At 39.5% G+C, this 27,545-nt stretch overlaps 1 protein-coding gene across 29 annotated transcripts in view; it reads right to left on the bottom strand.

The window, feature by feature from the left end:
- The window catches only part of ptprfa (protein tyrosine phosphatase receptor type Fa), a 400,117-nt gene that overhangs the window by 322,600 nt on the left and 49,972 nt on the right, over positions 1-27,545 (bottom strand). For 13 of the 29 annotated variants that reach the window (XM_031311910.2, XM_031311918.2, XM_036007667.1 and 10 more), the window contains exon 1: positions 1,263-1,586. The exons of 1 other annotated variant lie outside the window; for it this stretch is intronic. The gene's annotated coding sequence lies outside the window, so the exon portion shown is untranslated. Of the gene's footprint in view, positions 1-1,262; positions 1,588-27,545 lie in introns of those variants that run through there. 15 more of the 29 variants (XM_031311903.2, XM_031311912.2, XM_031311907.2 and 12 more) reach the window with 2 other exon arrangements.

The following is a 27,545-nucleotide window of genomic DNA, read 5'->3' as shown; positions in this document are numbered from 1 at the left end:
ACTTCTAACTTATTTTTCTGTTTGTTGAACTGAATACGTAAAATATAATCAGAACTGATATGTCCTTGCGTGAGTTTCAAAATATTACAGCTGTTTTTAGTGCAGATTTCTGTACAAATTGGTAGCTAAGATTCCATTTCTTTCTTTCATTTGAATTTCTTCCATTCAGTTTGAAAGTAAAAAAATGAACTATGATATTCTAAAACGTCTGTAAAACTCTCTGATAAAGAACACATTTTCTCCAAGGAAACCCTCTTTGGCTTCAAACTTAAATTTTTCTCAGTTATAAAAAAAAACTAAACCAACCAAATTTTACTGTAAACAAACAAAAGACTTGTAGTGAGGTAAAGTAACATTGGCTGAGAACATACATTAACTCAAGTACTGTACTCGCGTCCAATTTTGAGGTACCATACTTGCACTCCACTACTACTTGATGTGACAGCTGCAGTTCCTAGTTGATCAATGCATCAGTAATAATACATCTATAATATAATATAAACAAGACATTAGAAGATGCCACCTTGGACTCTAGGAAAGTCTGATGGACATGTTTCACTCTTCTCTGACATTGTACAGACTGGCAGACTGTATTAACTTCGCTTGAAGTTTAAATTTTTCACACTTAGTAAAGTTAGTTAGTTTTATGAACTTGTGTAACTTGTAGAGTTCCATATTACTTCATCATCTTGATTTTTGCTTACAGGCTTCATGTAATGTGGATCTTAAGCATTTGTGGATTGTGTCAATTTTCCCTGAAGCACTTATTTAGAAAAATGTCTCAACAAATAAGATGAATTTCATAACTTTTAACTGCAAGGCTTTGTTAATGAATATCTGTTTCAGTTGAACTCTCAAAGTGGAGGCTGGGTGAAACGTGCAGGAGGTTAAAAGCATCAAAGACGGACAGTAAGTAGAACGCTCAAAAGTTTCACTCCGCAGGCAAATTGAAGTCTTCGGTGCACTTTGTCTTGTTTGTCCATTCTTTTCTCTCTGTCTCCTCTAGTTTGGTATTTGTGTGAGTGTGCATGTGTGTGTGAGTGCACAGACCCGCATCCGTAGCCAATAACTCACTTTAGTTGTTCAGTGCAATCCATGAATCCTACAATTAAATCTTTGACATCATGATATTCAGAGAGGCCTTAAATTGATACTTCAGAGCCACAAAGTTATAAAAAAAAACCAATGTCTCAGAAGGCACATGATCAGGTGGCCACGTTCAGCATGAAAACTTCACAAGTTGCTGAAAGGCAAGTGCTTACCTGTCAAGCTCCATGGAGAAAACAAGAGTATCCTGAGAATTAGTGCTGTTCCTCAGAGGTATAACTGAGCAATTCCCCTACAAAGCCTGTAAAACAATCCCCCTGCAAGCCGACGGAGCGCTGAGCCTGGGGGAGGTGTGCAGCCGCTCAGGTCAGCCACAGGTAGAGGCTTCAGAGCTCTGCAGCAGCGTGATTGATCTGAACACAGATCAGCTCCGTTCGAAGGGTAGCGCGGGTCAGAGCTGCTGATCTCTCCTGGGAGTGAAGAGCAGTGAACAGCCTGCAGCGCTGTGAGCAGGGCCGGCCAGCCAGCCAGCCAGTCAGCCAGTCAGCCAGCAGCCAATGTCTACGTGCATGATGTCACAGGTGTTGGGTTTCAGCTGGAGGCTGAGAGGCGGGCTCTGCTCCGGTGGGAAGCTATGCGGAGGGTTTGACCCATGCAGCGCAGGTGAGACAGACTCCTCCTCCATGCTTTACCTGGCGTCAGAGCAGAGGGGAGCGCAAAGGAGGGGGGGGGGCTGCTTTGTTTGTTTGCATGGAAACAGTCAGTGTTTAATGGGTCAGACGGGGTATTTAGAGCCATTAGCACCAAAAAGCCTTTGACAACAAGGTCAATAACAGGACACACAACACAGCCGCTTCACAGCAGGGGCGGGTCTAGAGGGTCTCCCCCAATTTTTTTTCCTTTTATTGATCCTCAATGTAACATACGGGACAAGGGACTCTCACAGCTCTAAATACTGCAATATCTTTAAGTCAGTCAGAGGTGTGAATCAGAGCTGTAGTGAATTTAAAATGTTGGGAACAATACACTGCACCCTAGTTACTGATTCACTCAAAATTAACCCACAGCGGCAAAATTAGCAGAGCAAAAACAAATGTTGAGCTTTGTGATTGTGTGTTTCTAACGAAAATGCACCTTGGGAGTCATGGTTAATGTCTCACATTGCATTTTTATGTCCACGGGGTTGTACTTTTGACTTTTTGTCAAAAATGCAGATATTTGCTAACGTTTTTTAACAAGTAAGTAAAATGTATTTATATAGGGCTTTTCACAGATAAAAATCACTAAGTGCTATATGATACAGATATATTAAACACAGTGCACAATTAGAATCACAAGGTAAAACATAAAAAGTCAAATAAAGTGCGACAGACGCCAAACGCCTGTTTTTAATCAATATAACGTAACGTACTAATGTCCATTCAAGACTTAAGGAGCTCCTACTGTGAGTCACATAACACGGTCCTATGGAGAAAATGAGTGGAACTTATACTTCTGGAACCAGGGGCACGTGAAAGCTCATCACACTTCACAACATTTAGTATATTAGTGAAATTTTTCTCCAATTCAAACATGACCTCATGCGTTATGTCGGACCACGACAACAGAGCTGGAAAATCCTCCTGCTTCCCTGAAGTCACCGTTGTGACAACATTTTGTATGCCAAACAACGAATGGTAAAGGGTATGGGCACCGACGGCACTTCATGGTGCATTCAGGTGCACATCGTTAACTTACGGTGCATTCAGGTGTGCCTCGTAAAATCGTAGTGCATTCAGGTGGACCTCATTAATTCATTTTGTGTGCCTAGGAGTCTGTTTTGGCATGTTATGGAGTATTGTTACCATGACAAGCTTAGTAGTACTTTCTTAATAAAGGCTGAAATTGCCCGCTAATTTGGCAACTGCTCTGGCTTGTTTGATGTCATTGATATCAACATATCATTATCGCAGAAATACCCTGAAATATTGTGATATTATTTTAGGGCCATATCGCCCACCCTTATGGATTGGAAAAATGTTGCCAATGAACATAATAGAGCCAGCAATGACTTATTCTCAGACAAATATACAAATAATGTGTAAACATAATTTCTGGGAAATACAAAATATACCATTGCAGTCGTAAATCAACGAGAGAAAGTTAACTAAAAAGAACTTAAACTTACATAAAACAGAAGAAATTGGTTTCGTCTTCCAAACTCTTTAATAATCATCCAATAAAAATAAGGCCTTACTGTTACTATGGCTGATGCAACAGGTAGGTTTAGCATCTTTCCATATACATAAGGAGTACATATTATTACACTGCAATCTGTTTTAATAAAGAAAAAGTAAATCAATCACACAAAATAAAGATTTCAGCTCAAAAAGTCTAGAGATGTCCATGCAAAATCTTCCAATTCAAGATCTTGTTCCAAATCCAGATCACCGCACATTTCTGTCTGACTTTGTGAGGATTCCATCCCATAACAATAAAACTCGCACAAACTTATGAACTCCCAAAACTTTTTTCAGTTTACACAGTGGGTTTTAATGTTTTTTAATGGTCACAACCTTTCCTTTACAAATGGAGCAGCATGTAAGTTGTCAAATCCAGCAGGAAAAGAAAAATACACTGAGTTTGGAGTCACAGAGGTTTTCTCACAAGAACAGAGCTCAAAAGCAAAGAACAAAAGGGGCACAGTATGGGCACATATTTTCCTGACAATTAAATATCCACAGCTTACAAAATAAATCAGCTATAATTACTTCCATTAACTTGGAATGTGAGAGGCGGAGATCAAGATAGGAACTACAATTATTTTCTACCTCGTGTCCTAACCACAAATGCAAGATAAAATCCCAACAAAAAGGGCAGAATATAAAACATTTACAAAACAAACTATATGCCTATTTGATCACCATGGAAGTAGACTTTATTATCTGAAATATGTGCATACAATGCATGTTTTATCCAGATTTAGTGTAAAGTCATCACGTGTAGACTGACACCCAATAATTACAAAGTCATATTCATACGGACTGAACCAATAATAAATAACTGTGGTGACAGTCAAATCTTGTCATAATTTCACATTAGGTCAATACTACTATGTTGTAAATGGTTATTGATGATTTGATTTTAGGTTATTATTGGTTAACAGAGGTGTCAAGTAACAAAGTACAAATACTTTGTTACCTTACTTAAGTAGAAATCTTGGGTCTCTATACTTTACTGGAGTAATTATTTTACAGCAGACTTTTTACTTCTACCCCTTACATTTTCATACAATTATCTGTACTTTCTACTCCTTACATTTAAAAAATAGCCTCGTTACTCCTATATAGACAACCATACAAGGGTAATTGTTACTAAGCCTGCCTTGGGTACACCCATTTTCTTGTCCAGTTTTGTTATCGTACATCCGTTGCCCTTACAGATTCCTGCAGCTAAGCTTGGATGTACATTTGCATTCCAATAAAGGCTATTGATAACATGCCTCTGAAGTTTGACAATACTTATAGGCAACTTGTCATCATATCTTCCGCTCCATGAAACACATGCTAATGCTCAGTAGTACACATATATGGTTCTTTAATGTATTTGCATTGTACTAAAATGCGTTCATTTTCAATGGGCATAAATGTGGCTGAAACAGGTGCATCCCAAATTTTTTAACATTAACATTTTAATATAACATTATAGTCATTATGGCCTTCAGAAAAATGTTTTTTTGTGGAGGTGGGGTAGTACACTATAGGCCCCTGTGGCATGGCCTAAGCTTTTGTCCTTAATGGCATTTTTTTACTTTTATACTTTAAGTAGTTTTGAAACCAATACTTTTACACTTTTACTTGAGTAAAAAGCTCGAGTTGATACTTCAACTTCTACAGAAGTCTTTTTAAACCCTAGTATCTATACTTCTACCTGAGTAATGAATGTGAATACTTTTGACACCTCTGTTGGTTAACAATGAAGTACTGTGATATTAACAGTAACTGACTATTGAGTATTGGGTAATTAATGTTAGACATAGGTATTTGGCTATCTATAGTTAATAGGTAAATTGTTAATAATAATTGAGTGATCAGTTAGACTTTGTAAAAGGTAAATAGGATTGCCATGGGGGGGAGATGCCTGTCCAAATGAGCTTTTTGCGCACCCTATTAATTTAATATTTATTATATAATTGTGCCCCCTCTGATGAAAATTATGAAATATTTTATATTATGTATTGAAGAACATAGTTTTATTTTACATTCAAGTCATGTTTTCTCATGTAAAATGACAATTTGTAAGCCCAATACAAATAACTATCGTGTACATTCGGTGAAAACAACAAATCAAAATGATGCGATTGACGCAGGTAGGTGGGACTATGTGTGTGTGTGTGTGTGTGTTGGTCCCTTTTACTGTTGGCAGGGAGTGTTGCAGTGTAGCAGCTGATGACTTGGGTAGAACTAAAGCCAAAAAGTCATATGGATAAAATGGTTTACATCAACATCGCAATGAAGTGTAAGAGGATTAATCGAGTCCCAGTGCCAAGGCATTTATGAATAAGCTTGCCCCTTCCATTTTAAGGAAGGGAGGAAGGCTTTTACCACAGCAGGACCCTGTTCAATACAAACAAGAAAGTCAGTGACATTAAATCCATCTGCAACAAAGAGCATCTCTCTTTGCCTCTGCTGTGGCCGCTTTGACGGGGGGTATCCATTTCAACGTAACATCACAGAGCACATTTTCAAAAGCCTGCCAGCTCATGTTTCTCATAAAGATTTATCATTTCAGCAGAATGAACTCGCGCAATTTCACAGGGTCAAAAGACACATCAAACAAGCTGTAGTTCCCCCTGAAAGTGAGCGGCCACCTGGTAGAGGAAACTGGATGTAATTCCTTTCCCGTCATTCAGTTACAAAGAGCCGCTTGGAGTCTGTGATTAGTGACGTGAGCTGGCTGTTAATAACCTTCTGAAATCATAGATTCAGAAACACAATGTGTCAGGCCGAAATACAATAATACTGTAAGTGAACTGATCCCTGAACTTCAAGAAATTGGTTAGAGTCTTGAGTTTGCTGTGGTGCAGGACGCATCACTCTTCTCCTCCAGGAACACCCCTTTTAGGGGCGGGCTGCTCGTAGGAGACTTCTGACGGCATTTCAAGAACACACACACACACACACACACACACACACACACACTCTCTTCTCCAAAACATCTACGATCTCGTAAAATAAGCACATTATTCATATAATGAGAGACTGCTCCACACGAAACTCTGACAAGTAAATTTGTAAGTGGAAAGTTCTTTGTGTAAACCCCAGAACTGACTGAGAAAAAATGATCAGTCTCCATTCTGCTTAAAGGGTTAACCCCACCTACTCCATGTGATTATTGGTCAATATTAAACTTGCCGACAATATTTCATTGGTTGATATATTGTATATAATGCAGTTTTTTGTTTTTGCAGGGTTCACTGCACTTTTCTTATTGTAGTCATATTCTTTGTATGACTGTTGCTGTGTAAAATGTTTCAGGTTGAAAATAATCTGTTAAACTGTGTCTAGATTGCACTCTTGGTTTAAAGAAAAAGACTGAAGGAATGGCAATTCAGTGTGCTTTAAACTCTTTGTTGAACAGAGAGCGCCATCTAGTGGGCTCAGAGAATAAAGATAATGGTTCATAGAGCTTTTTTTGGACATCACTACTCAGGAGTTAATATTGCATGCAAATATATAAAGGTCAATAACATTATCATTAAAAATAATCACCTAATTCTCGAATAAAAATAGATAACCAAACTAGAGCTAGACTGATAAATCAGCCACGCTGAAATGATCTTTTTGCATATATCAGTATCTAGTTTATAAGCGGCCAATAAGTAATAGAAATGCCAAACTAGGTCTGAGGTTATTTAGAAAGTGTCTTAATTACAGAGTTTGTCCACCGGAGAGCATGGCGAGTTTATTTTTACAATTTAAAATGTCCGGCTTAGTACGCATCTTGAAAAATCAGAAAATCAAAGGGATCTGGATCTCTAAGATTGTTTATGTTAAAAAAGTACTCTGTGCCGATATACCATATATTTTAGATATCAGCCTTAAAAATCCAGTAGAGGTCGGGCTATACACCAAACTGCCACCAAACAAGTCAAATCAATACAAAACATTTAAAAAAAATAATCAAGATTGTCCTGATTGACAGGTCCTAAAGCATCCCCTACGTTATTGTCAATTTTAAAATAAATGGGACCATAATTTACTAAATGAACATCAGGCTTCATTGAAGGAGACTTGAAACCAGCGATTGAGACCATAGATGAAAATGTTTACTGAGGTAATAAATCAATTGAGAAGTAGGCTCATTTTCCCATAAACCTCTACAGAAACAGACTTCTTATTGGAGCCAGTGAAGTCGCCCCGTGCTGGATATTAGATAGAATGCAGCTTTAAGGCACTTCAGCATTGGCTTCACTTTTCAGACCCTGAAGTTGCTGTTGGGTTTACTCCACCATAAAAAATATGGTCCTTAGAAATAGGCCCCAATTTAGGGAATGCTGATATTGAATTCTGAAAGGTCTGACTACTCCACATTTTAATTGTGATTTTTTTGTGAGTAAAAACTGAATCTACAATGTTCTCTGTCAAGTAAATGTAGTAGTACAATGTGTTCCATCAAAATAGAAGTAGTAGAAGGCAGTAGTAGACTATATAGTGTGGTTGCACATTACGTGCTTTGGGGTACAGCTACAAGCAGCAATACCACAGGTCAAGCAGCAGCCCGTTCCAGACAGGCACATTTTGAACGGGCACTGTACTAGTGTAGCTAAATGCCAGTGTGAGAAATGAGTTTAAAAAAAACTTGAAACACCAGACTGAACCACAGTACTTATCAGGGGAGTGATCTGAAACATTATGTGCTCAACTCTTTTGAATGCTGGCTGCTGCTTTTGTAATTGAGCATGATTCAGTGGAGTTCTAAGGAAGTAAGTAAGTCTGTTCCACTCTGCAAATCTATACATTATGAGATCCTAGATATGAGATTACTAGCAATAAAAGAGGTATAATCTATTTGCCTCATTTTTATCAAGCTCTTCTGCACTTTATTTTTTAGCTCAAGTGATCGAGACAGGATTTAAAAACAGGCAGTGTAGGGGCCAGTCTAAGTCAAGGCTTTATGGTTCTGTGTTGAATCTACGCCGTAGGTACGTAAGTACGTAGGTACCTACTGCGTAGGTATGCGTAGCCTGACGAGCAGCTTTCCAGAAATCTAACTACACGTCGCAGCAACGCAGAGCGCAACAACTGGGATTGGTCCTGTTGCCTGGGTTTGGTAGCCTTGCATTTCCCCCTACTCATTTCCGGATTCTCCTTCTCCATAAACAACATGAAATCAAGGAGAGGGTTAACTTTTCCTGCTACAGATTTCCGATCGTGGTCAGAAAGAACAGGGGAGACACTTTGTTTCTCTGTCTTCGCCGCTGAAGTCGGTACTCGCTCCGAAAGCTAATCCTCGTCACTCTCTCACTCCCTCTAAGCACACACACCAGCTCTGCTTTTCTATTAAAGAGATACACTAGAACGAACACACCAGTGCACAAGTATAAACCTCACAACGGTGTAGGCCACTTACGTAGGCTAAGACGTAGGCTCTGCGTCGTGCATCCGCACAACCATAAATCCGCCTTAACGTGTAGAGGCAACTCATTACAGAATTTGGGGGCTACAACTGTAAAGGTGCGATCCCACCCATGCTTCAGCCTTGATTTTGGGACCAAAAGGAGCAACTGGTAAGCTGACCTGAGTGACCTTGGAGGGGCGTAAGGTTGCAAAAGGTCGGAGAGGTAGGTTGGAGCTAGCCCATTTAGTGATTTGTACGTAAACAATAAAAATCAGTTAATTTAAAACCAGTTCTATAACACAGTTAAGTTAAGGGAGTCCAGTATGGCGGAAATGTGCTCTCGCCTGCCTGATCCTGTTAAAAGACGAGCTGCAGCGTTCTGTACCAACTAAGCGTGAGAGGGAGGCCTGGTTTACACCAACAGAAAGGGCATTACAGTAGTCAAGTCAGGTAGAGATAATAGCATGTATAACCCTTCCAAAAGGACTAAAAGATAAAAAGAGTTTGACCTTAGATAAGAGGCAGCTGGGGGTGGCTGCGCTCAGTCTGTAGGGACTTGGCTGGGGAATCGGAGGGTCACCGGTTCAAGTCTCCGGGCAGACCAAGTACAGAGAGTGGATTGGTAGCTGGAGAGGTGTCAGTTTACCTTGAGCAAGGCACCGAACTCCCAACTGCTCGGGGCGCCTTTAATGGACAGCCCCCCTCACTCTGATATCTCTCCATTAGTGCATGTATAAATCCTGTTTGCGCATGTGTGTGTAATTCAGGCCTGTGTGTAATATGAATGACTAACAGAGTGACAACCAGTGATGGGAATAACGGCATTACTAACGGCGTTACTTTTTTTAAGTAATGAGTAATCTAATTGATTACTCTTCCCATCTTAATAACGCCGTTACCGTTACTGCCAAAAAATGCGGCGTGTTACTATATTTGAAGCTGTTTTTTTCGACAGACCAACTAGATCTCTGAGTCTGAGCCGAGAGGCAAATACTTTTTTTTACTGTTCTTCCTTGGTTAGTGGGCAGTGCACGACGCAAGCGCATAAAAATGGTTGAGTAAAATGTCATGGTGAGCCAATCAGAGGTTGAGTTGGGCGGGTGTTCGAAAGCACGCATAGTCGGACACGCAAGACATGTTGCAAGAACAACACAAGCGAGTCAGTCAACGAGAGAGAGACAGGTATGGCATTATGAAATCAAGGAGAGGGTTAACTTTTCCTGCTACAGATTTTCCACCGTGGTCAGAAAGAACAGAGGAGACACTTTGTTTCTCTCACTATGACTCTAGAGTCGGTACTCGCTCGAAAGCTAATCGCTGTCACTCTCTCACTTCTTCCTTGCTCTATCACCTACTCCCCACACACACACACACACACACATGCCGGATCGACGCACACACCAGCACACAAGTATAAACATCACGCCACTTACGTTATTTGCACTACAAAGAGTGTATATATTTGTTATTTATTTTTGGTATAGTGCTTAACAAGCATAATTTAATTTTGCTTAGTTGTGGCCTGTTGAGGTGTTGTGTTATTTGTATCGATCCACTATATAAACATAATATCTACATACATGGCATTTGATTGGAGGCTAGCCTCACTTTGTCCCACAGCAACATTAAAATAGTTTAGATTTGTGTACATTGTTTCTGTTAATAATGTATTGTATTGAGTGTCCATTTCATTATAATATTCAGATTTATTATAAATAATTGAACATGCACATGTATTTTAAGTTCCATTAAAGAGGGGTGGAGGTGGGGTCACATTTGAGCATTTAAAAATGTACTTGAAAGTAACGCAATAGTTACTTTCTGAAGTGACTAGTTACTTTCATAATTTGTACTATAACTAATTTAATTACTTTTTGGAAGAAGTAACTAGTAACTGTAACTAATTACTTTTTAAAAGTAACTTGCCCAACACTGGTGACAACATTTTGTATTTCCTCTTGCGGGATACAGTTAATAAAGTATCACTATCACGATCTAAGCGCACAGCGTGAAGCGCCTGCGCAGGTGCGTTTAGGGCGTGTCCAAATCCACTTTGCTAGTTTGACGGCGGAAAAAAGTGTCCGTGTACCGGGCACATGGTTCAAAAGGGTTGTTCTTAGTGTCTTCATTAATTCATAGGTGTGTTTTGGGCGTAACATGCAATAAACCAATCAGAGTGTCATCTCCCATTCCCTTTAAAAGCCAGGCGCGTTTGTACCTTGGCGCATTGCTATAATGATGGTGGATTTGCACCATAATATTGTAATTATTAATGTTTTTATTATTAAAATATGAATGGCGTATTTTACTAATTTGCTGTTAAAATAACAATGAAATGCTGCGCTATTGACTATAGACTATAGACTATAGTTTTTGTTGGTCAATGGCACGATCACTTCCCGCTGCCTCAAGATAGCAATATGCCAAGAATGCACCTGAACACACCTCCCTGTAAGACCAGCACGCACCATGGGCGCACAGATGGGCGCAGGTGCATTTGCTATTTAAACGACGTGGGCGCTGGACGGTCTTAAAATAGTCAAGACACTTGAGTCGGGTTTTGCGCCTTGCTACGCCGGGTGCAAGATAGGGCCCCATATCTTAATGGCCTTAGTTGGAAAAAGCTCGATTTTATTACAGAGTTTATCTACTTGTCCCTTTTAAAATCCAAGTCCAAGTATGTATACACTGTCTCTATTTGTTCCAGAAGAACATCACATGAATATGACATAAAAGATTTTAGTCAAAAATGTCAATACACTGATGCATTTCATTTCTTTTACAAATCAATTTCCGCTCTGGAAATGCTGACTCAGACAACGTGCAGGCTTCTATCGAGCCCTCCACAGGCTTGGAAAATAAAAGTCAATTGCAATTTTGTACAGTCTGATTCAAGCTCTTTTGTTTCACAAAACTACAGTCCATGCAACAGCTTTAATGGTTTCAACTCATCACTTTTGGAAATGCATGATAATGAAATGTTTATTCATAGATCTTACCACAGACGTGGTGAGATTGTGTCAGTTTTCATTCAGTTGGTCTTGTACCGTTTGGGTCAGCGTTCCAGCCTGTTTTCCCTGCGTGCTTCCAGTGCAGACTGATCTCACTTAAGTGGAGTATGTATAACACGCCAATTCATATGCCATTTTTGCGTGTTATGAAGATGCATGATTGTTTTTTAGCGTGTTTATCAACGCCGTTTGGCCTCCATTGACCTACATTACATGTGAATTATCGCCGTAGCGAGTAGTATGAAAGGATGGAGGTTGGTTGAGGTGGTGGCGGATAGGTAAAACACAGGACTCTCACCCAGAAGAGCCGGGATAGCATCCCACGTGTGGTGTTTATCAACCGTATTTTTTAAATAAATCCTTCCCCAATGTTCTTTTCCTAAATCCAACCGTTTATTGTTTTCCTAAGCGTGTGACGTTCTCGCAATAGCACGGCACGTTCTCACGATAACACGCCACGTGGTGTGTATGTTTACATCCGCTGTATACAGCGTAGACATACACGTGGATAGCTCAAAATGCATACAAATAACACGCCATTTGGCTTTAGGAAAGTGGCGTGTATGTTTACGCAAAGTCATGATGCCATGTTGTCCTGTTGAGTTGAGTTTGATGACCCTGCCTCGTCTTCTGGTTTTTGAGCCCTGCCTCTGTGTTTTGGTACTTTCGCCTGTGTTTGTTGACAGTTTGAGAATAAACTGGTGGACTTTGACACATGTGAACAATCAAGCACTTGTGAGTTCATTACCCTGTGTAAGCTGTCTGTCATAAAGCACATATCTAAAATAATAATGAAAGAAAATCTGAAAAAACAAAAACCACATTGTGCAATACGTAGGCTATTGGGGTTGTGCAATATGTTAGTTGGGCAATACGTAGGCTATTTGGGTTGTGCATTATGTCAGTGCACTGTATCATTTTGTGCAATACATACAGGGTCGTTCAATTAGAAACTGCCAATGAAAGGAGGAGTTAATGTGCTTACTATATAGGTACCTGTCTAATGTATATGAAAGCATGTTTTGTGCTGCATTAGAGTATGTGTTGAGAGATGCTTATTTTCTGTGGAACGGACAGAGTCCAAAACAAATTTCCCTTCGAGGACAATAAAGTATATCTTATCTTATCTTATTGAAAACTTGTAAACATCTGAAAGAACATAAAATGCATGTTCAGTAACAAACGTGTCAATTATTACTTAACAAAATTTGTTTTTGTGGTTATTGATAGGAACCAAATAGGGACAATATGAGCTGTTCTGTGTCTGTGTACATTACATTGACAAGCAATTTTCTCAGTGTTACAGGTTACATTTTAGTATTAGCAGTGTTTTTGGCATTGCCACACCTGAAATAAATCCACCAGTAACCACTGGTTGGCCAGACACATGTCATATGTCAAAACAAAATACCCCCCCTCCCAAATAAAAATCTGCTACCATGAACACAATGTCAGGCTCCCCAATTGTATGGAAGACATTCTGCAGTGCGGACATGCTAACAGTAATCAGTGTGCTTGTGTTGCCTTGTGAGATTAGTGAATTCAGACTCTGGAGATTTATGCCAGGGCACCGTGATGCTCTGAGTGCCATTTAACTCCATAGAATGCATTAACATTTTCTTTCTCTAATTACAAATACAGCCTCTGTTCATCAGCGGATAACTAAAGGTCTGTTTAAAGGTTTCCCGTTGGCTCTCTGACAGCCGCACACAACGCTCCGTGTGCTGCTGTTCAATCCAGGGAGACTTGACAATCTGTCCCATCACACCTGCTTTTTCAAACACTTTGCTTCCCACAGATGGTACAGTAGTTCTACAAGAATTTGTTGGAGAAAGAGCTGCTCTGGACATAACCACATAACATGCATATGATACCCCTATGCTGCTTTTGGTGATTTTTTTCTGAGCAATCAATAGCTGTTTTACATGGACATGGACACTCTGGACTGCAGCCAATTAAAAACCACAGAGGTTCGGAAAAAAAAAAGGCAGGTGTCACTTTGAAGACACATGCTATTGACAATGACTGGTAGGGCTGGGTTAAATAATCGATTCTCCAAATAAAAATCGATCTTTGTTTTAATGGTCTGATATCTATTAATAAAACCACAACTTTTTCACCATGGATGTACTGTATAACCCACAACAGACATTTTGGGGGTCAATTCTTGTAAACATTAACCTTGTGCATTATAAAAAAAAAAAATGCTTCTTGCTTGTTCAATTTACAGCATAAGTTCTCTGAGAATCTCTTTTATATCCAAGCTAAATTGGTATTGTAATGGAAATTTCTCTAACCTAATTAATCAGAAAATTAGAAACGGAAACAAATTGGCAACTTGTGAATTGGAATCAAATCAATTTGGGAAATCACTGTCGATACCCAAACCTAATGACTGTACTATGTAACTCAGTTAGTCAGTTAGTGAGACGTACTGTGAAAGCAAACAGAAAACTGCAAAATGTTGAAGCTGGCTCAAATTTAAGCACCACATAATGTGATCCATGTCATCCAGCGAACCCTGTGAGTTGGCCAGTCAAATATAGGAACGTGGTAGATTGCTTTGAAAAAGCTGGTGATAATTGCAACAAATGTCAAAATGATTGCTGTCATGATTTATCCTGTAAGTTGTATAATTCTGTCTCCAAGTATTATACACTTCTGCAGTTCTTTGGCTAATTAGCCTTCAAACTCTTGGATCTACTAGCCAAACCAACCGTTCTACATTGTAGCCTACTTCATTGTCTCACTGAAAGAGACTGAACAAATCCATCTGATGAAGTTGAATTGATCAATGTTGACACTAATCAGTATTGTTTTTGTCTCCATAACATCTATGTTGCGATAACTGGAAAATTAAACTTCCTTTTCCTCTAAACCATGCTCTGAAACCAGTTTAAGATGGGTTGCAGGTTTACGATTGTGTAAACCTATTGTTGATAATCCAAGCAGAGGTTTGATGCTTATGTGCTGGTCCAACTCACAAAAGTGTCAATATTAAACTAGTCTACAATACCCTGGATTACGTTCAATTAGAATTTCTTTAAAATTAATTCTACCTCCAATTTCTGTGAATGGCAACTACGCCTCTACACTAGACCTTGATTTCCCAGCTTTGACACTTTGACTTGAGTTGGTTGGTTGAGTGATCACCATTCTCTGGCTTTTCCAGACATCCATTTTGATGGGTTTTTGCTTGAATATAACGTAGTGTTAGTCCAGCATTCCAGTTTAAGGCTTGATTTTCAGATATATCAGATTCCCAAATATCAACCCTAGCCCTGTCGCAAGACAGAACATTGATACTGGACGATTCTGTGAAAGTCTAGGCTGTGTTCAGTGACAAGATTTTTTTATGTGCAATGCCACCTTTTAAAAGATTCTTTCTTTCTGCAAGATCTGTCTGTGTGTGGCAAATATAGATTGATTGATTGTGAAAGACTTAAGACATAAAAAAACAACCTTGGTTCAGATATGGTTAGGCAACTAAAACACTAAGGGGAAGGAGATGTGGTTAAGGTTTAAAATAGAACATTAACTGCAGGTCTGAGGTGTGACACAAAACACTGATCTCCTGCATAAAAGTCAGAAACGCTACACATCCATCCACCACCCTGACCTCTCCAGCCTAACTTATAGCTTTGCTACATATAGGACACATTGACATTGGCAGTGGATGTGAATTGAAACGTGCTTAAGCAGGTCAACCTATAATCAACCAGCTTGATCTAGATGCTCTATCAGCATAAACAAAACAAAGCACTGCCAAGACATGCTATAAACTGGTCAATGGGAGTTCAGCAGGTGAAGCTGATGCTGGTGGTGTGACCATGAATTTTGTTATTGACTACATTAGGACCAGTTGATAGCATATGTGATCTCATTTACATACCATAATCAGCATCAGACATTTTCTATCCAGTGTAGACTACAGTCAGCCAGCTCTCACTGGTCCAGGTTGGATTTTTTTTTTTTTTTTAACGTCTTGATTTCCTCATGCAAGGTAATTATTCCCTAATGTAAACCTGACCTCAGCATGAGACAATCTGATATTCAGCATATTTGTGCTCTGTGTGTGTCAGTTGTGAGTATTCATATTTAGAAAATCTAAATGTCAGCACATGTGAGGGGCGATGGAAACCAACAGAGTGATGGCCATAAGCCTGATGAGAGTCTTGATGGGTAGGGAGGAAGCGGCAGATTAGTGTTCCACCACTAATGCTCACAATCTAAGCCCATAACCTGCTACATGACGGACACAGCAGGCTCCTGTATAATTCTTCTCACACAGTCAAAAACACTCCTAATATCCACAGGAATCTGAATGTGTTCATCAGTGGCAATCAGCAGCCCCCTCGACACAACACGCCTGATGATCTGTGCTGATCATATTTTATAGTGCTTCATAACACCCACATAGTCCATGGATGTGCCATCCCAGGGGGCCACAATAATGAGGCGATAACAACCCACATGTTTGCAAGAGCTGACGCTGCAGGTAGGCAAAGTCAGAGTAGGCTTCACGTCTACACACACCTGTCTTGGCTATCTGCCCCACCATGAGAGAAGCTGTGTTTATCAGCAACAAAATGAGATCTAATGACAAGAGCAGCTGCAGCTGTAAAGCATATTCCAGGGGATGTTTCTGTACTGCTGCTGATTACTGACATTACGCTTTATAGATGCAACCAACGTGAAAACAAATCTTACATTAAACTTGCATGTCAGTGTGAGACAGATGAAGGCTTTTGTTGATGTTAAACCTGCTCTACCTTCTGTTGGAATCCATCCAATGAAAGAAATAAAATAAGACTAAATGGCAGTGCAATGTTAACTGCCCACTAGTCTATATCGACAACTTTTCATTTCCGGGATTGTTCAAGTGCCGCCGGAAAATTCCGCCAAATGTCCCTCATTTTGGCTGGATGTTCATCACCTTCCTCTTTCTTTGTGTTGGCGTTCTAAACTCCGGTGGATTTATGAGGACTATGGTTAACTGCTCCTCAGATCTCTGCAGGGTAAATCCAGACAGCTAGCTAGACTATCTGTCCAATCTGAGTTTTCTGTTGCACTAAAACAACTTTTGAACGTACACGTTCCACCAAAACAAGTTCCTTCCCGAGGCTATTTCGCAGCAGCACCGTAACTCCGTCCGAGTTTTTATCGACGCCCAAGACGATTGTGATTGGTAAACCAGAGCACATTTTTCTCCCATCCCAGAATGCTGTGTTGACTAGCCAGACCTTCCTCCTCAGCACCGTGGAGGAAGGTCTGGCAATGTGAGACTCAAGAATAGTTAAATCTGAAGAAAATTACATTTTCACTGTTTTCTTAATCCTTCTCCTGCTCTTCCGGTGGATTCCTGACCATTACCACCCGCTACTGCTCCCGTATATGTCTGTTCCTTCCTGTTCCCGCAAACATTTATTAGATTGACCAATTGATTTAGAGACTTCTCCCCTCCCGCAGGGAAAAAAATATTTTACCTGAATACCTGTCGGTAATAAGTACTAAAATTACGTTTAAAACCACACGCTCCTACACGATTTGTGTTGGGTCTTGCGGTTTTCCAATCCCAATGCAGTCCTCTAGTCCAGACCTTATTCCAGTAGAAATGTTGTGAAAAGACCTGAAGAGAGCAGTTCATGCATGGAAGCCCACTGACATACTTGAGTTGAAGAAGTTTTATGAGGATGAATAGGACAAAATTCCTCCAAACAGATGTGTGGGACTGATCAACAGATACAGAAAATGTTTGTTTGAAGTTATTGCACCAGGTACTGAGAGCAATCAGCAAGCAATTCACATCAATTTCTAGTAGAGTTGTAACAGTACACAGAAGTCACGTTTCGGTTCATACTCCGGTTTAGGAGTCACAGATTGGTGCGAGTTTGGTACAGCAGTAAGAGCTAACTGAGGTAGCATTTTGCCCACTGGCAACTTTGGTAAACAATGTTTTGATCCTATTATTTTATCCTATGAAATTGTAAATACGGGTTGCTTTTCCCTTGTCCGTGTGATCGGCACAGCTGGCTGATGCCATCTAATGTGTGTTAGTATGTGTTTCCATTCACATACCCTACAGCAGTGGAGCAACCCTACACACTGTCTCTCTCCGTCACTGTTGAAGCTGACTGAGTCTTCCAGCTCCAGTGTTTCATCACACGTCAATCAGCTTGCTGTGGTAACCACGACACTATCACAGCTTCTAACTCACGCTTGTGAACTTTGGTTTTGTATTACATGTATTAATCTACATACATATATTCTGCATGCGGCTGCGTGCACCGGATCGTAACCCCCATACCGTGACAGTTAGAATTGTATATCATTAATCCCAACTCAGATCCAGTATTTACAATTTGTATAGTATATAAGCACTGCAGGGGTGGGGCACAGGGTGGCACCAGCCCCCCCTGAAATAGGATTCCCCCCCGGACTCAGACCTTAAACCCCCCATTCCTGTAGACAGAGCTGAAGCGAGGTGGTTGAGACAGAGATAACAACAGAGGGAACCGAGACAAGGTCATTGTCCTGGTGTTGGTCATGTCACCTCCTGTGATCCGTCATCGGTGAGGTGTCTAACAAGGCAGCTGGCAGGGAGAAGACAGGTATGAGGACAGAGCGGTGTGGCCGGGAGGCCGACACCTGTCAAATTAATGTCCTCTGCTACGAGCGCCGCTCAATAAACTCTCCCAACAGCAGCTGATGAAGGATGTGTTCCGGATGCCCTCATCGATCTCCAGCCCCAATACAAAACACATGTTAGTGCTGTAATGTGACACTGCTCAGCCCTCACCTGCTTAACGAATCACAAATAGGTTTCTTACATTTCATATTTTGTATTTAATGGTATTTTTATATTAGTTTCAATAAGTTTATTTTTTGTGTTTGTTCAGTGACATGACTTTCTCTTTTCTATTGTGTCAGTCCTATCATTCAGTACTGTTAAATGCAATGCTGTGCCAAATGGGGCATTATTTGTGTCCATGTGTGTGTGTGTGTGTGTGTGTGTGTGTGTGTGTGTGTGTGTGTGTATGTGTGTGTGTGTGTCTAGATTCTGTTGTGGAAATGCAGAGTCAGCTTTAATAGTCAAAAATATCACTCCTCACAGTGACCTGCCCCCCCTCTTCTTCTTTTTTTTTGTTACAACCCCCCCAATAATCAAAACTGGCCAGTGCAACCACCCCCAAATATCTAATAATAATTTCCTTTACATAATTAAAGACATTTGCACCAGAAGCTGATGCAGAAAAGGCACAAATTGTTGCAGAAAATCACTAGAATGCAGGAAAGGAAGTGTTTGATATGCTAAAAATTTCAATTTTGTTCAAAAATGGAGATCTCAAGCCACCACATGTCTGTACGGTCAATGTTTTTTACACTGTTTGTATATGTATCTTTTATGTTCTTCCTACGTTTTTCCTATCTTATAATCATTGTATTATTATTATTATTATTATTATTATTATTATTATTATTATAGAGCAGCAGAGTGGTGAGTATGACAAGAGTTATCAAGAGAACAGGTAATCTGCCAGACCTAGATATCCGGCTCGGAAGTCTCTAGCACTGCATTCTATTTATTTACAACGCCTTGCTTAAATAATTGCCTGTATATTTAACAAGCTTGCTGGATTTTTAAATCATATCACTATGGCACTCGCACTAGTGATTCCTTGGTCCTACATATTCCATTTGTTAGGACAGAATTAGGCAAAACTGCATTTGAATATTATGCTCCATGTAAATGGAATAACCTGCAGATTCTAATGAAATTAAACAGCCTTCCATTGAATCACTTTAAATGTCTTCTTTAGGAGTCCATGTATTCTGAATGTGCATGTGCACTTTGAGTTGTTTAACATTCTGTAAATGTTGTATGTGTGTACTGTGTATTGCAACTGTATATTATATATTAATTACTATGTTCACTAATTGTATGTGTATCATTGAATGCCGGTCTCTGTCTTGATGAAGGTTGGTGGACTGTGTTAAGACCACCATTTATGATGACTTTATCTTTCTATCAATGAATGTCTAAAATGTTGTACTTTCTATAAATGTATTAGAATATTGAAATAAGCCATGACCAAAACCCAAACATTGAGGAAGGGTTGAGTTTGCATCAACAACCATCAGCATCACAGGTATATAAAGCTTGGGAGCCTTTACTATTAAGAACAACAAACTGACTCTACTAGGTTATAATGTTAGGTTTGGTTAGGTTTATTATTTTGGCAGTTATTTTTTATTATGTTACTGTAGAAAGCTAAGAATATTTACAAAAACAAAATACCAACATTTCTTGATTGATCAGATTGCCATGACATTTACTTATATTCATGAAACTCAAACCCTGCTGAATGCGGCGACCCTTGAGCATGCTTCTATGGACACCTTTGGGACAAAATCACAAACAAAAAAATCCAACTGCACAGAATATTGCATTTATTTCCTAGAAAAGATTAAAAATAGTGAGCTGAACTGTTGCGAACTCAAAAAATTAGCAAAGAAAATTAAACATTTTGTGGCTAGAGTTGTAAGTTGGTGAACTGTCCCTTTACTTCAATTTTCATCTAGACTTAAGTTACATTAAGTCATAGTAAAAAAAACATCTAATTTGAGATTCTGGATATTTATCTTGACTCCTATTTATGTGGGCAAGTACACCATTTCTTCAATGTCATGCAGTATGCCTGTGGCTAATGGCCAGCACTTAGCAATTGCTTTCTGTGTGTGACTTCAGGTGTTTAAGTGTCATAATAGCGAGAACACATTTATATTCATGAATGCAGCTTTGCTAATACAGAGAGGTCCTCTGGGTGCACGGCAGAGGAGGCAGTCCTCATGTGATGCAGCGCTCCCACAGCACACCAGCAGCGTCTCTCTGAAGCGACCAATGTAAAGGTTGTTTGCCCACATGCCATTAACCAGCACACTTCAACCAGCAATACTATCTGTCAAGAGCTCCTCTCAATCCCAGAGCAGTGGCAAATTGTGTCTATTTTAACCGTGCTATGCTAGCGAGAAAAATAACAGACAGTGATGGAAACGGAGATGAAGATTGGCTTTTTATACTGTTTCAGCTCTGTTACGACGACTCACTGCTAAGAGTTGTCTTGATAAGATAATGATATTCAGACCTCTAAGGACAAACACATTTCACAGTGTTAATGGGTTAGTCAATGAAGTCGGACTCTCTGATAGATGTTTAATGAGGAAAACAAGAGAACAAAAACAACATTTCCCAGCAATCAGCAATAATCACCCATTCTTAAAGGAGGGTTTATTCAACCCGTTGTCTCTCTCTTTATTGTTATTATAACTTTAGCTTTTGTGATAAATGTTCTGTGTTTGCTTATTAAAAAAATAACACGTATTACTGGCAATTCATATCTATGTTCTCATCCTTGCATAAGTTTTGATGGTGTCTCATGTTAGAACGTTCCATGATATGTTTGATCTGTTACACAGTGAATATTGAACTTTAACTATGCTTAAAGAAAAATCGCAATTCGATTTTTGCCCCCAAATCATTCAGCCCTACAATAGTTATAAAGTGCTTTATAAACAGCTAAAACGGAAGCAGAAACATAAAAGGCAAGATAGATGAAATTGAGTAGGATGCGGCAAACAATAAATAAAGACAAAGAAGCTATAAAGAAGCTATGTTAAAATGATACCGATTTTAAACATCAACAACAGCTGATAGAATAATTTTGTCAATCAATGTCATCACACGCTACCAAAGCCCAAAGCAAGTCTTTGACATTGCTTACTCCATCTGATCAACAGCGTTAAGGCTATTCAGTTAGAGCACAGAAAAGCAAGCATATGTTTGCATTAGAGAAGCTGCTACTCTGCAGTCATTGTTTAGGATTTTCATCACGTATTAAATGACATGAATAAGGAATTGGATCAAAACTGTCAGCAAGTAATTTTACGTCCATCAACAAAATCCCAAAAGCCAGGCTGCAAATCTTTCACGAATGAACCAACTTGGCAGACACTTCATGGGTTTATTGCTAAACCAGTAAACAACAAGTGGAAAACTGGTGTAAAATAATTCATTTACATTATGTAGCTGTAACAGCTTGGCACATGTTACCCTTAAACCACCATGTCACCAATATATCTGCCGTTTAGATATTAGGAATCATTTATTTGTTATGTTTATGGTCCTTTCTTATCTATCCCTATCCAGATTATGCTCTGGTTCAAGGGCACCACTGCTTAATTACCAAATGCATCTCACAAATACAACTGATATCAATTGTGTTAAAACTCAGTCCAAAATTTGATTTCTGTTTGTGTTGAGTTAGTGTAACTAGAGACTCCTATATCAGCTGCAGTGGTCCTTTTGCATTATACTGCATGTGAGAGTAGTGCAAGATTATTCGTTTTGTCAGCACAGAAAAACAAACCAGATGCAGGTGTTTCAATGGCAACATACTGGCAGAACTGACGGCTCTAAACCTTCAAAGCCAGCAGCCAATTCTCCCTCTGCTGAATACATTTAGAGGAGAAACCTGAAATCCTTCAGGGATTGAAAGTGGCTAAAACGCCCTCACCTGCACACAAGCCAGGCAAACATGTCTTGCTGCTCTAATGCTGCATTTGAGTAGTCTTATTCAGAGTGCTTCTCTTTCAGCTGATGAAATTCTCCCAGGACTTTGAAGACAGCAGGATGTGTGTTTCTCCTTTAACCTTTACCTGAACGGCCCTATCTTGCACCTGGCGCAGCACAGCGCAAAGAAAATGCACCTGTGCCCATCTTTGCACCCATGGGCGTGCTGGTCTTACAGGGAGGTGTGTTCAGGTGCATTCTTGCCATATTGCTATCTTGAGGCACAAAAACCTGGTCTATAGCGCAGCATTTCATTGTTATTTTAACAGCGAATTAGTAAAATGCGCCTAGGCTCGTGCACAGCGCGCACACACTATGCTTGTTACACACACACAGGGAAGCGCAGCAGCACACACACATGCAAAAAATTACAGATAAAAATATCACGGTGCAAATACGCCATCATTATAGCAATGCGCCATGGTACAAACGCGCCTGGCTTTTAAAGGGAATTGGAGATGCCACTCTGATTGGTTTATTGCATGTTACGCCCAAAACACACCTATGAATTAATCAAGACAGTATAACCCTTTTGAACCATGCGCCCGGTGCACAGTCCCTTTTTTCTGCCGTTAAACTAGCAAAAGTGGATTTGGATACGCCCTAAACGCACCTGCGCCATGCGCTTCACGCCATGCTCTTAGATCGTTAAAATAGGGCCCGGAGGATCAAACTGTAGCTTACCGTACACCAGTGCAATATACGGCCTAGGTCACACGTGCTCTGAAAAAAAATGGTATGCGCAATGAATGGAATTACCGCAGTAGCACCTGTGCCATAAAGCTTTGCGATGTGTCTATTTGAGACAGAGCGGGCTGCCTCAGCAAAAAAAACAAAAATTACAAAGAAGACAAAGGCGAGAGATGTGATCCATGACCAGAGTTTTCATAATTTTTTTTTTTTTAAATACAGTGTTTGAATATATGTCGGCATAATTAAACATAAGTCAAAGTTGTAAATCATCAGATACAACAACAGCACAGGGAGGATTAGGGTTCGGTCCATGGACAACGCCATTGAATGTCATCAGCCCCAAAGTAAAAAAAAATTTTTTCTCAACCCTTTATGTAATCAGAATCCTCTATTACAGTATTTCACAATTGCTAAAACACTAAACCCCATTCTCTGAACCCAATGCTCAGTGGCCTAAACCCATTTGTCGAATCAGTCACTTTGTTGGCAAAACCTTAAACAAGTTCAGGTAGTTAAGACGCTGTTTGCAAATCCCATCCACTCTTTTTGCAAAACTCTAAACACATTCTCACTCACTAAAACACATTTTGCACTGTGTTGCAAAATGGTAAATACATGTGGCAAAAGTTAAACACAACTACAACACAGCTGTCATCGTTTACACACAACTCAAAATTGTTCACACTTGTTTCTAATGATGTGATCAAATCAGTTGTCTAGAATATAAGCCAGTTCAGAGTACACAGGTGGCCCAGGTACGTTGAATGTTGATACCACAATGGATGGAAACAATGTGAGAGGCAGAGGAGGAAGAGGAGGAAGAGTTTGTGTAAGAGGTGGTGAATGAGGAGGAAGAGTACAAGGACAACAAAGAGCAAGACCAAGAATAGTAATTTCAGATCAAATTCGGGCAACTGTGATAGACCATGTTCTTGTTCATGGAATGACAATGAGGGAAGCAGGACAAAGAGTACAACCCAATTTGACCAGATTCTCTGTGGCCACCATAATCAGGACATTCAGAGAAGAGAACAGGTAAATGTATTGTTTTTCTAATTTGTGCGACTGAAAGTTTACTGTATACATTTGATATAGTACATCAGTTTGTCAATAGAAAGGGGACTGGGGAAAAAAGAAAAAAAGATTTACAATACATTTTACATATGAATGTGATGTCCATTACTATTGTTTCTGTATGTATACATTTGTAAGAGCATTGTAAGAGCATTTTCCCTTTTGTAGAATTGCAAGACTACCAAATGAGGGTGGAAGGACTCCTTTGTTCTCCCAACAGCAAGAGGCTCTCATTGTTGATATGGTCCGTCAAAACAATGCCATCCGACTGCGTGAAATACAGCAAAGAGTTGTAGAAGACAATGTAAACTTTGAAGGAATCAACAGTGTCAGCCTTTCTACCATTGCCCGTGTCCTCCATCGCAACAGGGTACGCATGAAGCAAGTGTACAGAGTACCCTTTGAGCGCAATTCAGAAAGGGTCAAAGATCTACGATATCAGTATGTGCAAGTAAGTGTACACTTTCAGCAACGATGCTTACAGTACAAGTTTCTAGCCTACAGTTATTGTCCTATACTGTTACTGTAACTGCACTATATTATAGTGTATGTAAATCAGGAGTGCATATACATACACTTTTGCAGAAGTATGTCTTTCTGTAACACTTACTAAACTATTTATTTATCTCTTTTATATATAGAGGGTGTTTGAAATGGATTCCATGGAAAGGCCCCATGAATATATTTTTGTAGATGAAGCAGGGTTCAATCTGGCGAAGAGGAGAAGGAGAGGCTGGAACATAATTGGCCAACGTGCCATTGTGGAAGTCCCTGGCCAGCGTGGTGGCAATGTCACCCTATGTGCAGCCATAAGCAATGGGGGGGTTCTCCACCGTCATGCAACCCTGGGGCCATATAACACTGACCATCTTCTTACATTTCTGGGTGGTCTTCGGGATGTTTTGTTTGAACGTGAGCAGCAGGATCATCAGCAGGCAGTGCATCCTGTCTATGTTGTGGTTTGGGACAATGTCAGCTTTCACCGTGGTGTCCGAATACGTGAGTGGTTCAACATCAACCAGCGATTCGTGAATGTTTGCCTTCCACCATACAGCCCTTTCCTCAACCCAATAGAAGAGTTTTTCTCTGCGTGGCGATGGAAGGTCTATGACCATAACCCATATACAAGGGTAAATCTTTTACAGGCAATGGAATTGGCCTGTGGTGACATAGGTGTGGAGTGTTGTCAAGGCTGGATCCGTCACACGAGAGGGTTCTTCCCCCGTTGCCTAGGAAGGGACAACATTGCATGTGATGTGGACGAAGTCCTCTGGCCGGACCCAGCACAAAGACGGAATGCTGAGGCAGAATGAGTCTCTCATTGACTTTGATTTTGCAATTGCACAGTATTTTGTGTAATACGCTTTTCATTTAGAGTTGTCTTTGTTCTTTGGGCTTACTTTATTTTCATGCTGAAAATACAGAAATTCAATACTGTATTACTTGCATTACTTACTGTATGCAATATATTTGCTGTACTGAGTTGTGAATTATTTACTTTTATTTATGGCAAAATTATTTTCTATATGCAATAAACATTGTTTCTCTGTAACTACATGCCCTGGACGCTGTGTTCTCAATTTTTTTATGTAGTGTCTAATGAATGCTGATGAGTGTTTATATATTGACTGGCTGTGTTTATGTTTTGAAAGCATTGTTTGATTTTGAGCACAGATCAAATGGTTTTGAGGCAAGTGTTTGATTTTGCCAGAAGAGTCCCTGGCAAGATTTTGCCAGGGATTTTGTGAATGTAGTTTAAAGACTGGGTTTTGTGTTTAAAGTTTTGAGATTATGGGTGAAGGTTTCAAGAAATGTGTCTTAGCAATTGTGAAACCCAGACAAATTGCCTATGAGTTGTGATGGCCAAATGAAGTGTCATGAAGCTTCATGAACCACATTCTTCATTTTCTGAGCCCACTTGAAAGCACACTGAATTGCCTTTCCTTGAGCCTTTTTTTTAAACCAAGAGCGCCATCTAGTGTAGAGGTCGACCGATATGGTTTTTCTCCGGCCGATGCCGATCTTTAGAAATCAGGGTCAGCCGATGGCCGATTAATGCTGCCGATTTATTTTGGCCGATATTTGGCCGATATGTGCTTGTTTTTAAACCTCTATTTGAAAGATAAAATGTAATACTAATATACACAGAAAAATGTATTGAACACCACCAATCTACACTTGTATACTTCAATTAAAAATGTAATGTAAAAACATACTGTATATTGTATAAATAACGTATGAAACGAAACAGGTAAGAAGAAAATAAACTTTGTCAAACTTTTAAATGAAAAAAATAAAGTTTAGTGCACTTAGCAGCATTAAACTTCTGAGAATACAAATCTGCAAGCTTCACAGAAAGTGAAATGTTATTAATCTCAACACTATTTCCTCCTAACTCCTGTTGAATCACATAAGACTAGGGCTCTCTAAAGTCAGTTCTTGTTCACCTGGTTTGTTAGATCATCAGTGTTGGGCAAGTTACTTCCAAAATGTAATACATTATAGATTACTAGTTACTGTCATTTGAGAGCAATCAGTTATATTACAATATTACTGTCTCTGAATTGTAATGCGTTACACTACTTTTGCATTACTTTTGAGTTACTTTCACCAAAATAACAGGGGAAATTTGATTTGGCAGCTAGCTTGTGAATTTCACCACCGGATCAATAAAGTCTCCTCTTTATCCACTTATAATACAGATTATTCATATTTTGTATAATCAATATAAATATGCAAAGTAACTAAAGCTATAAAAAATAGATAAGTAAAACGTATAACAGGCAAGTAGGAGAAAATGAAAATACTCAATTAAAAGTACGACATTGTTGTAAAATGTTTGTTTATAGCACTTGAATAAGAAATTCATGTTGTTTAGTTTAAAACACTCTAAAGGAAATGTTCAATTATAGTGTGATTAAAACTCACTATTTACATTATTTACAGTACTTGATTTACAGCTGATTTGTGAAAAGGTAGCCTACACAACCTTATTTAACAGTAATTTAGTTTTACTGCGAAACGTCACAGGAAGTGCTTTTATTTTGAAGTAGGCTACACGGAAGTTGTCTGTTGTGTAGCCTACTCTTGCTAGCTTACTGAGATGCAACATGTCCGTCAGGCTCAAGTTGTTCACTTTCTTGTTTGTAAAACTGCAACATATTGAACATTAAATGATCACAGTAAAAGACAAGCGTTTTTGGTCGTCATTCGAAGCCATTCCACTACAGGCAGAGTTACTCTCCACGGCTGATAAAATGCAATGATATTTACATGTAGCAAGCCTCAACATTAATTCCGACATGTTTATATCTGTCAACCGCTGACATACCGTCACCTGTTGGGACATACATGCTGTCCGTACCGTCTCTGGTTCTGGCTCTGACCACGGGAACAGAAACAGGACAGCTCACTTCAACGCAGCGTAATAACTCCTGAAAATAATATCCATCTCGCAAATGTATCTGTCTCTGCAGTCATCTCAACCATCG

The sequence above is a fragment of the Sander lucioperca genome, chromosome 11 (genome assembly GCF_008315115.2).
Source record: "Sander lucioperca isolate FBNREF2018 chromosome 11, SLUC_FBN_1.2, whole genome shotgun sequence".
Lineage (NCBI taxonomy): Eukaryota > Metazoa > Chordata > Actinopteri > Perciformes > Percidae > Sander > Sander lucioperca.
This window is presented reverse-complemented; position numbering and strand designations above follow the sequence as displayed.